The following is a 12,043-nucleotide window of genomic DNA, read 5'->3' as shown; positions in this document are numbered from 1 at the left end:
ATAGTACATCATATGTAATATTCAGCACCCATAAGTGACCTACATTATTAATTATCCCCCCCCAAATCCCCTATATTAAGGCAGTTATTTTAGATGCTGCCCCTCCCCTCAAAGCAAGTAATTGAATAATCCATTTTAATAATAAACTATTTCTCTTTTTAAGTGCTCGTACCCCAGGGGACTGAGTTTCGAGCAATAAGCCTAAAGCCAATAGTTCTGAAAAGGCAATATGGGCTATGTTTTCAGATAGTAATACTTGGTAATTACATGGCACCTTTCTCATCGATTGTTAAAGAACTTTTTACCCCGCAAGTCCTCCCAAGGGCCTGAGGAGGCAGGTGGCAACTAGAAGCCCCCAAATCCACATGGGTGGAACAGAGGGGAGTGGCCACTTCAGAGAGGGCAGGCCTAACTTCTGAAGAAAATTCTTCTGCAGAAAATTGTTGGGTTGGGCTCAGCTCTGACTGCATGGAGCTAACATAATGTTAACAGAGATTGTCCTGTGTAGACAGTACGAATGACTCTGGAGCCATGAAATATTTAAAGTCCAGGAAGGCTGGCAGTGGGGTGTGGAGAGACAGCAACGTTGTCAATTACATGATAATAAAAATAATAATAACAGTATTTGTTAAGCACTTACTATGTGGCAATCTGTGCTGAGTCCTGGGGATAGATTCAAGATAAGCAGATTGAACACAGTCCCTATCCCACACAGGACTGATAGACGAAGAGGGAGGGAGAATAGGTATTTCATAGCCATTTTACAGATGAGGAAATTGAAGCACAAAGAATTTAAGTAACTTGCCCGAGGTTACATAGCTGGCAAGTAAGAGAGCCAGGATTAAAACCGAGGTCGTCTGACTACCGGGTCCGAGCTCTTTCTAACTAAGTCATGCAGCCTGGGCAGTGGGGTAATATTACCAATAGCAGTGATAATAGTATTCCTGAAGCCTAATGAGTGAAATCCACTATAGTAAGTAGTTGGGAAGTATCACAGAAGCGCACAGCAAATTCCCTGCCATCAAGGAGCCTATACTCTAATGGGGAAGATGTACAATAATAATAATAATAATAATAGTTGTGGTATTTATTAAACATTTACTATGTGCCAAGCAATGTCCTAAGGGCTGGGGTAAATCAAGTAGGACCCGATCCCTGTCCCTCTTGGGGCTCGCTACCTAAGTAAGAGGGAGAAGAGGCATTTCATCCCCATTTTACAGATGAGGAAACCGAGGTACAGAGAAATTAGATGACTTGTCCAAGGTTACACAGGAGGCATCTGGAGAAGCCGGGATCAGAACACATGACCTCTAACTCCCAGGCCTGTCCTCTTTCCACTAAGTCAGACTGCTTCCCGAGACATAGAAATACAAATATACATACGCACGCAAGCCATAAGGGGACCCATTTTGGTCTCCTCGTGCAGTAGGAGTGGAATATTCCAGGCCGAATCTACAGACAATACCCCTTCTCTAAAATCTACCTTCACCAACACACTCTTCATAAACATCCACTTCCCACAGTTCACATAAAAATCAGGAAACACATAGACACCTCCACCAAAGTGAGAGGGTTAATTGCTGTATTTTTTAAAGCCTCTAGGCTTCCTAAGAAATGACAACATTTCAGATGCATGAAAAGACCTGTTCTGGAGCCAAACACTAGGAAACATCTATCAAAGCACAAAAGAAATGACAGGCCATAGTATGCAGAAAAATAAGCATTTGAATTATCATCTTTCAAGATTTTGAGAAGGAATAACATTTATATAGATTGCCTGAGAAAGGAATGCCTGATTTATTCTCCCCTGAAACTTCTCAGAGAGGAAAACATGGGAAATCAAAATCCATTTGGGGCTCGCATCAATCAATTAATCAATAGATCATATTTATTGAGTGCTTACCGTATTCAGAGTACTGTATTAAGTGCTTGGGAGAGGGTCCCGTAACATAGTCGGCAGACACGTCCCCTGCCCCCGACGACCTCACGGTCTAGAGGGGGAGACGGATATTAAAATAAATTATGGATATGGACATTAGGGATAAGGGGCTGGGAGTGGGGTGAATAAAGGTACAGATCCAGGTGCATACTGTTAACCAATCAGTCGATCGGAGTCATTTATTAAGTGCTTATAGTATTCAGAAGACTATACCTAGTGCTAGGGAGAGTACAATCCAATAGTCGGGAGACACAATCCCTGCCCCAGAGGAGGACAGAATCTAGTAATTCTGGGGATTAAGACTGTGAGCCTCACGTGGGACAACCTGATTGCCCTGTATCTACCCCAGCAATTAGAACAGTGCTCTGCACATAGTAAGGGCTTGACAAATACCAACATTATTATTAGTAGTAGAGAAAGCAGCAGAATATAATAATTTGGGCATAAGTGCTGCGGGGTGGGGTGCTTAGGGGCTACTGACCCACGTACAGGGGTGATGCAGAACGGAGAGAGAGTAAGGTGAGGAATTGAGAGGATAGTCAGGAAAGGCTTCTTCTTGTTGTTTGTGACTTTGCTTTTCTGCCTCCCTGGCTGCCTGACACTTTTGCTGAAAATCAGTCACCCCCGCCTCTGGTTGTGATCTGTATTCAAACATTCATTCAATCAACCAATCCTATTTATTGAGGACTTTCTAGAAGGATGACCATCCTTAGCACTTTGAAGGCTAAGGAAACCTAAAGGCCTGCAGGTGGTTTCCCTAGCTGAAAAATACCTCCCAATCCAGGGCTGTCTCTATTCATTACTATTTAACTCAGATTTAAGGCTTGGCATCCACTTGGCATCACCAACTTCAGTGGATATTTCCTGAGGGAGCACAAGGTACCCAACACTCCACTGCCAACAATGGGTTTTTCTGATCCTTGTTTGCGAGCTTAAATGGAACTGTGCTTTGATTCTTGAAATATAATTGTTTGAAAACCTGCAAAGCCTTTCAAGAGATGTCAGGAGAAGCCCAAACGTCTCCTCCGCTTTATTGTTTTATTTCCCTTTTCATCTGTCTTATTTTTCAGGCTCTCATTCCAATCTGGGGCCAGACATTCAGCTAGTGTTAATGATCCCCAACGTGTAATGTGCAGAGATATGTTTAAAGTCCAAATAAAATCGGGCTTTAACCAACATCTTGTAACTGCCGCTGTAAATTTCAGCCAAGAACGTAAAGATCAATAAAAGAACAGGGTGATTGGTTTAATTACTGAATTGGGGATAGCTAAAAGCAGCCATTACGGAATATGAGAGGCGGTGAAATCTAGCAAAGGCTAAACCGGGAGCCTGGGGACCTGGGACCTTTTGCTTCCTCTGTCACTGATTTTCACAGTGTGGGGTGTCAAGCTCCATCTCTCTGATCTCAGTGTGTTCATTTTTCAGTTAGGGATGCGCCAGCACCTGCCCCCAAAGGTTCTTTGGTGAGAGATGCAATAACCACCCAGAGCGTCATCTTTTCTGTGCCCCGCCTAACCCAACTCGACCTCATCCCTCAAATTAAGCGTATTAAATTTTGATAAACCTCTAAATGTTCAACATGTAAATTTTACCGGGCACCTATTCAAAAGACATTTACGAACAATAGCTGATTAGTTCCCTGCAGCTCCTCTGAGGTGTATCGCAAGTATCCTTACCTCCTTTTGGCAGACTAATAGGCCAAAACCAAGTGAAGTGAATGACCTTGATTCTACAGAATTTTTCTTCTAAAATGCTCAAACCATCTGTCCCCTGGATTAACTCATTTCTCCTTTCATCTCTGTGAAGCCGGCAGGTGGATTCACTGCTATTTAGCAGAGGTGGAAATTAAAGCATGAAGAGAATCAGGTCTTCCAGCTGGACTCGGGAGTATCCAGTTGAATCAGTGATAGAGCAGATCAGAATCCACACCTTCTAATCCATTCAGGGGTCTTTAATAATAATAATGTTGGTATTTGTTAATCGCTTACTACGTGCAGAGCACTGTTCTAAGCCCTGGGGTAGATACAGGAGAATGAGGTTGTCCCACGTGAGGCTCACAGTCTTCATCCCCATTTTACAGATGAGGGAACTGAGGCACAGAGAAGTGAAGTGACTTGCCCACAGTCACACAGCTGACAAGGGGCAGGGTCGGCATTCGAACCCATGACTTCTGACTCCCAAGCCTGGGCTCTTTCCACTGAGCTATGCTGCTTCTCTGTTGAGCACCTACTATGTGCAAAGCATTGTACTAAGGACTGGTAGTCAGAGGACCTGGGATCTAATCCCAGCTCTGCCATCTGCCTGCCGTGGGATCTCGGGCAGACCATTTAAATTCTCTGTGCCTCGGTTTCTTCATCTATAAAATACAGATTAAATATGCTTTCTCTCTTCCTTCAGTTTGTGAGCCCCTTACGGGACAAGGACTACATCTGACCTGATTATCTTGTACTTAGTACAGTGCTAGCTTTTTAGTAAGCTCTTAACAAATGCCACAGATATCATTGTTATTGTTATGGCTATCATTATTATTATGAGCACGATAAAGGAAAAATGAGATTCGATCTCTAAATAATAGCCCTTAAGGAGCTCATAATCTAAAAAGGGGGTGGGGGTGTCTAGGGGTTTGGTGAATGCGCATGAATAAAGATTGCAAGCATTTTTCCCACTATTCACCCTGACTTTTCTGCGTCACCTAAGCACTTGGGTCTGTACCCTATAAGCATTTTGATTCCCACCCCACCTCCAGCCCCATAAGCAATCATGTTCCTATTCTTGTACTCTACCAATTCCCTGGTCTTGTCTTATGCTGTCGAGTCGTCTCCGACCCATAGGGACGCCGTGGACACCTCTCCCAGCACTCCCATCTCCATCTGCAATCGTTCCGGTGGTGTATCCATAGCGTTTTTTTGGTAAAAATAAGGAAGTGGTTTACCACCGTCTCCTACCGCGCAGGAAACTCGAGTCTCCACCCTTGACTGTCTCCCTAGCCACTGTTGCCCAGCACGGGGGAGTTTTGACTTGTAGCAGATTGCCTTCCACTCGCTAGCCACTGGCCAAGCTAAGAATGGAATGGATATGTTTCTGCCTGACCTCTCCCTCCCATAGTCGAGACCGGTGAATACTGTAAACTCTTCAAGTGCGACCCAGAGAACCTTTTCTCCTCTCTGATATTTATTTTAATGTCTGTTTCCCCCTATAGTCTGTAAGCACCTTGCGGGCAGGGAGCATGTCTACCAACTCTATTGTATTGTACTCTACCAACAACTTCGTATAGTGCTCTGCACCAGAAATAATAATAATAATGTTGGTATTTGTTAAACATTTACTACGTGCAGAGCACTGTTCTAAGCGCTGGGGTAGATATAGGGTAATCAGGTTGTCCCTCGTGAGGCTCACAGTCTTAATCCCCATTTTATAGATGAGGTAACTGACTGAGGCATAGAGAAGCCCACAGTCATACAGCTGACAAGTGGCGGAGCTGGGTTTCAAACCCATGACCTCTGACTTCCAAGCCCATGCTCTTTCCACTGAGCCATGCAGTAAGTACTTGATAAGTACCACTGATGGACTGATTGATTAAAAGCATAGTCTACCAACTCTCTTGTACGGTAGACTTCCAAGCGCTCTAGTACAGTGCTCTGCAGACAGTAAGAGCTCGATAAATACCGTTGATTTGATGGATTAATAAAGACCTCCAGAGCGTTGTGGTTGAAGAAGCTATGTTCAAGCCTTTAATACAGGGCTCTGCACACAGTAAACATTTAACTACTTACTAAGCAGCGTGGCTCATTGGAACGAGCCCGGGCTTGGGAGTCAGAGGTCATGGGTTTGAATCCCCGCACTGCCACTTGTCAGCTGTGTGAATGTGGGCAAGTCACTTCACTTCTCTGTGCCTCGGTTACCTCATCTGTAAAATGGGGATTAACTGTGAGCCTCCCGTGGGACAACCTGATTACCCTGTGTCTACCCCAGCGCTTAGAACAGTGCTCTGCACGTAGTAAGCGCTTAACAAATACCAACATTGTTATTATTACTATTGCTATTATTTCCTCTCAGGGTCACACCTGGAGAGTTCCCAATACTCTACCAGTCTCAATTACAGGAGAGAGAGTCAGACAGAGGCCTACCCATTCCATTCCTAGCTTGGGCAGTGGCTAGCGAGTGAAAGGCAATCTGCTCCAAGCCAAAGCTCACCTGCGCTGGGCAGATCAGCAGCGGCATGGGAGAGAATCATGGGAGAAGATTCAAGTTTACTGGGCAGACAGAGGCGATGGAAAGCCGCTTCCATATTTTTAGGAAGAAAACTCTATGGATCCACTACCAGAATGATCGCAGACGGAGGTGGGGCGTTCTGGGAGAGATGTGGCTCAGAGAAGCAGCGTGGCTCAGTGGCAAGAGCCCGGGCTTGGGAGTCAGAGGTCATGGGTTCGAATCCCCGCTCTGCCACATCAGCTCTGTGACTGTGGGCAAGTCACTTCACGTCTCTGGGCCTCAGTTACCTCATCTGGAAAATGGGGATTTTTATAACGGGACAAACTGATTACCCTGTATCTACCCCAGCACTTAGAACAGTGCTCTGCACATAGTAAGCGCTTAACAAATGCCAACATCATTATTATTACGTGTTCATGGCGTCGTTATGGGTCGACGATGACTCGACGGCGTAAGACAAGACTACTCAGTGTTTCTATTACTACCGCTACAAGCCAGAGTTCGTCAGTCACCGCGGACACAGCCCAAGTCTTCCCCTCTGGCTCCAAAGGTCCAGATCTGGGCAATTCAGTAGAGTCCCACCTTGGAGGTCATTGTGGGCAGGGAAAGTGTCTACCAACTCTGGTATATTGTACTCTCCAAAGCTCTTAGGAAGGTGTTCCGCACACAGTAAGCGCTCAACAAGACACAATTGATTCATTAATTGGAACCCACCCGGCTGGCCACCTAGATTAGAAGTCCAAGTTATCTCGATGATGTTGTCTTGCTTTGTTTTGTTCTGTTTTGCTTTGCTGACTGCCTCCCCCGTTTAGACTGTGAGCCGGTCACTGGGCAGGGATTGTCTCTATTGCCGAATTGCACATTCCAAGCGCTTAGTACAGTGCTCTGCACATAGTAAGTGCTCAGTAAATACTATTGAATGAATGAAAAGTTTGCTGGCTCCCAGATCCACATGAGGCTTCAGGGGAAAGGGCTCGAGGCATATGCAACTGAAACACTGACTGAACTTGCACCCGCAGGCACTGAGAGGAAGAGTTCATGAGCAAACACAGCAGCCGCAGGAAGGAAAGGCTGTGGCTTTGGCAGGGATTTGCTTGCTTGGGGCCTGGAGGAGATTTCATTCCTGGGATGTAGACAGAGCCTAGCCACCATGTCCCCGATGCCTCCCTCTCTCCCATCCTCTGAACTTTAAACTGCATTTCCAAACATATCGTATAAGCTAACATTTACTCGTTTCGAAGGAAGCCGAGCCCAGCCTTAACCCACTCTGCCTGGCCACTGGAAAAGGTCTGGATTAAGAATAATTTCTTCAATAAATAGGAACAAAGCCCTAAGATGCCCAGAAAAAAAAAATGTATAAACCCTTCAACTTCATTATTATTAATGGCTGTAATTTATCGGGCGCTTTTCTCTGAGGAGGTCAAAGTGTTTTACAGCCTTGCTCAGAGTAATCTTGACGGTGCTTGTGTCTGTACAAGAGAAACCTTTTTGGTAAGGAATCTTCCAGTTGGAAATGGAATGATTTACCCAATTTGTCCTCAGTAAAGCTAATACTGGCTATTACTAGTAAAGGAGTAGACAGAAAAGAAATTTTAGAGTCCCATTCGTTCATTCAATAGTAGTTATTGAGCACTTACTATGTGCAGATCACTGTACTAAGCGCTTGGACTGTACAATTTGGCAATAGATAGAGACAATCCCTGCCCAGTGATGGGCTCACAGTCTAAACCATACACCTTGTCTTGTCTGCGTGCCCATCCTGGAAATCCTGACTTTAGCTTATAATAATAATAATAATGATATTATTATCATTATGATAAGGAAGTGGGTTCTGACCCCCCACTCTGCCACTTGTCTGCTGTGTGACCTTGGGCAAATCACTCAGCTTCTCTGGGCCTCAGTTCCCTCATCTGTAAAATGCATATTAAGACTGTGAGTCACGTGAGGGATATGGACTGTGTCCAACCTGATTAGCTTGTATCTTACCCAGCACGTAGTATGGTTCATGGCACAGAGTAAGCTCTTAAATAATAATAATAATAATAATGTTGGTATCTGTTAAGTGCTTACTATGTGCAGAGCACTATTCTAAATGCTGGGGTAGATACAGGGTAATCAAGTTGGCCCATGTGAGGTTCACAGTTAATCCCCATTTTACAGATGAGGTAACTGAGGCAGAGAGAAGTGAAGTGACTTGCCCACAGTCACACAGCTGACAAGTGGCAGAGCTGGATTCGAACCCATGACCTCTGACTCCCAAGTCCGGGCCCTTTCCACAGAGCCACAAATCCCATTTAAAAAGTAGTCCCAAATAGAAGTGTTGGGTGGTGACAGACATTTCCTTCAGTCTCCACTGCGGGTCCTTAACTGAACTAGAAACAGATCTCGAGTTGGGAGCGAGGGAAGTGAAAATAAAAAATCAGGGCGATAGCCTGACTTTGGAAGGCACTATTCTGGTGGTGTCTGGTTTGCTGAGCGATATAATTAAATCTAAAACCTGAATCAGACTTGGGCCTGATCCAGTAGCTTCTGCGCTTGGTTCCCGCCACCTCATTCTGAGCCAGCCACGGCTGCAGTTAGCCGGCCCAGCGACCGTGAGAACGGTGAACCGTCTCCACAGCTTAGGCCAGGGAGGAGCCACCACCAAAAGAAATAGCAGCATTTCCAAGCTCGGAAAAGGGAAGGAGTGAGGCCTTGTGGATAAAGCACGGGCCTGGGAGCCAGAGGACCTGATTTCTAATTTCGGCCCAGTGCTGTAGCTCTTGAACCCCAGAACTCATACCAAGATCAATTTTCAGGAGAGCCGTCCCAGCCTTATGTCCCAATTCCCACTGTTGCCCTCAGATTGGGGATGACCTGGCCACAGCCTCCCTTCGTTCTGTCTCTTTCCCCCAGTAGCATCCCCTCCCCTTCGTAGGGAGGGAGACCTCTAAACTGTACGCTCACTGTGAGCAGGGAATGTGTCTGTTTACAGTTTTATGGTACTCTCCCAAGTGCTCCTCACAGTGTTCTACGGTAAGCGCTCAATAAATACGATTGACTGACTGACTGTTAACTCGCATTTCCCTCCCTCCCTGTTAAAGATCTGAGTAAAATAGGAGTCAGGAATCCTCCGTTCAACTAAACGCCGCAGCCTTTCTAATCTGCAAATACTTTACGATCCTACGATTTCTAATTTCGGCTCCGCCTCTTGCCTGCTGTGTGACCTTGGGTGAGTCACTTAACTTCTCTGTGCCTCAGTTTCCTCCACTGCAAAATGGAGATTCAATACCTGCTCTCCCTCCTACTTAGACTGTGAGCTCCTTGTGGAACAGGGACTGCATCTGGCCTGAATGACTTATATCTACCACAGAGCACGGAACAGTGCTTGACATAATAATAAGCCCTTAACAAATACCATTAAAAGAAAACTTAGCTACCTGCCCCCTTCCTTCCTGTCATTACAGTACGCAACTCTCCAAAGCCTCAAAAAGCTGGTATGTGGACTCTTGTCCTAAATGATAAGCCACGCTGCTTTATTCACTGGGCAAAATTCCCTTTTCTAAATTGGAAGATGCTCTCTCTGATAGAGTTGAGTTCTGGGCTTGCGTGGCAAAAGGAGAGAACTCCTTGGGAGGCTACCAGGGTTCAGTAAAGGCAAACTCCAGAGAGGATACCCATTTACAAACCTCTGCTCCTCATAATTCTCGGGGATAACATAAATAGCACCTAAAAAGTTACCACCCATTCTCCTTCCCACCTCTAGTCCTTTCTTTAAGCAAAAGGTGCAAGGCTTCCTGGGGTCAAACAAATGTATGGTGACCCAGTGGCCCAGTGGACCACTGACTGAGTAGCCCGTAGGTAAACTGTTACTTCCTTTAGAATGATATGAATGTCTCAGAACAACCCTTTCTTGGCCATGGACTGCACAGTGGAAGCATAGGACCAACATCTGGGGATCCATATGGCATTTGACAACTCCCCACAGCTAAGTCGCTCCCTGCCTTTGCTTGATGGAGAAAGAGTATTTAACAACTTTGCACTGATAAGAGAAGGTGGTACAAACTGTGGGCCTTGGTTTGGAAAAGAGATTTGCTGCCCTTAATGGAATGAGAAGGTGTAAATATATGCTAAAGTGGCACTGAAAGTCTGTGAGACAGTTCCTGGCTTCCCGAAGGTGTGACACCCTGAAAGACTGCCTCTGTATCCACTTCATAATATGTTTCTTTGCAGGTTTCATGCTCCGTCTTGGTGCCTATCTCCAGATCAGTAATGCTCTGAGCGGTCTGGAATGGTGCTGGACCCTCGGCACCCCCTGCCTCTCCTCAGTTTCCCTTCCCATGTGAGACTTTTGGTTTCCAGACTATCTTGGCGGGTTTCTGCTTGCACCGGCCCAGCTCTCAAACCCCAGAATTCACAGCCAGATCAATGCTCAGGAGAGCTGTTCCAGCCTTATGTCCCAGTTCCCCGTGTTGCCCTCAGGTTGGGGATGACCTGTCCACAGCCTCCCTTCTTTCTGTCTCTTTCCCCCAGTAGCATCCCCTCCCCTTCGTAGGGAGGGAGGCCTCTAAACTGTAAGCTCACTGTGGGCAGGGAATGTGTCTGTTTACAGTTCTATGGTACTCTCCCAAACACTCATCACACTGCTCTACGGTAAGCACTCAATAAATACGACTGACTGACTGACTGTTAATTTGCAATTCCCTCCCTCCCTGTTAAAGATCTGAGTAAAACAGGAGTCAGGAATCCTCCGTGCAACTAAACGCCACAGCCTTTCTAATCTGCAAATACTTTACGATCCCTTCATGTCTCCAAACGATGGGGCATGGTCTCGATTCACAGCTTGTAAAATGAATCTAATCCATGTATATATCACTGTTCCATATGTTATCACATTTGGCCCAGGACAGTGGATAAATGATTTTTCCCGGGCATGAGTGTACATCATTAATGATGGGTAACGATTAGCAGCATCCTTCCCCTGATGAAACTCAGAGTACAAGTTTGAATTTTCTGGCCTACCTAAAAAGAAGGTCCCAGGCAAGGTGTTACTCTTCTCTGAAAGCCACCCTGGTCGCCATTGATAAGAAGGTGTTTCATGAAAAATCAATATGCAGTATCCAATCTTATTATTAAAACCTTTCGGGATCTTGCCACGTTTTAGCTCTCCTAGGTAGCACCTCACTGGTGTCAGACCGCTCGGATCAGGACCGGTCAGAATGGGTTGATTGGGTGGCCTAGGGTCAATCAGTCAATCAATCAATCAATTGTATTTATTGGAGTGTTTACTGTGTGCAGAGTGAACGTGCAGAGAAGGACTGGGGACAGTTCTAGGGAGTTGGAATTTACAATCGAGCAATCCTTACCCAGTATTCTTTGCAGCAGAAGATAACTAATCCACAGCTAAAACCTCAAGCCCAGAAATGACAATGCAGAGCACTGTACTAAACGCTTGAGAGAGTACAATACAATCAGAGTAGTCCTGAGGAAACAGCCCCTGTTGGCCACTTTAACAGAAGGGCGCAAACCGACTTGACAGTTTGTTGAAAGACTGCTGTGAGAAATTAGATTGCAACCAAAATGGATATAGGGGCTCTCCTAGGGCCCTGATTGTGGAGGGACTGAAAGCTGAGGAGCCCTCAGTTGGCTGCTTTTTTGCTGCCTTCTCTTCATGTCAAACACTGGGTGCAGTCAGGCATAGGAGCTGAAATCCTGGCCTCTGAACTGCTCGGCATCAAGGATTATCATTGGCTGTCCGCTCTCCGAAGTCCCAGCCGTCCTGGCTTTCATCTGAATGTTCTCTTCCTTATTCTGGGAAGGAAAATGAAGGGCAGAGAGCGCAAGACACCTTTTATGAACTGCTGGCAGTTAAGATTGGCCCCTGTCTGATCTCGACCTGAACAAAAAGAACAA

The sequence above is a fragment of the Ornithorhynchus anatinus genome, chromosome 10, assembly GCF_004115215.2.
Source record: "Ornithorhynchus anatinus isolate Pmale09 chromosome 10, mOrnAna1.pri.v4, whole genome shotgun sequence".
Classification (NCBI taxonomy): Eukaryota; Metazoa; Chordata; class Mammalia; order Monotremata; family Ornithorhynchidae; genus Ornithorhynchus; species Ornithorhynchus anatinus.
Note: the sequence above shows the minus strand (reverse complement) of the source record.